The sequence below is a fragment of the Myotis brandtii genome, unplaced genomic scaffold, assembly GCF_000412655.1.
Source record: "Myotis brandtii unplaced genomic scaffold, ASM41265v1 scaffold604, whole genome shotgun sequence".
NCBI lineage: Eukaryota > Metazoa > Chordata > Mammalia > Chiroptera > Vespertilionidae > Myotis > Myotis brandtii.
The window spans coordinates 2,744,211-2,744,493 of record NW_005370286.1 but is presented as its reverse complement, the minus strand read 5'-3'; positions in this window follow the sequence as shown (position 1 = coordinate 2,744,493).

Genomic DNA, 283 nt, shown 5'->3' with positions numbered 1-283 from the left:
GGCCGCAAGTGAAACAGAGCTAAGGTTATTACTGTTATGACTGTCCCTGGTCATTATTAGCGTGTCAATTGTGTGGTGCAGGACAATGTGCCGGGAAGGGGCTTTGGAACCAGACAGACCTGGATTCACACACCCACCCCGGGCGGGCCATGCCCACTGGCAGGGGTGGAGGACGAGGACGCCGCAAGTCCAGCTACTGCCCAGTCGGGATAATGCGCAATTAGCAGGCAAAGGCCTGGGGTGGCACGTTCAGCCAGAAGTGGGACGGAACCGAGCGCTCTCC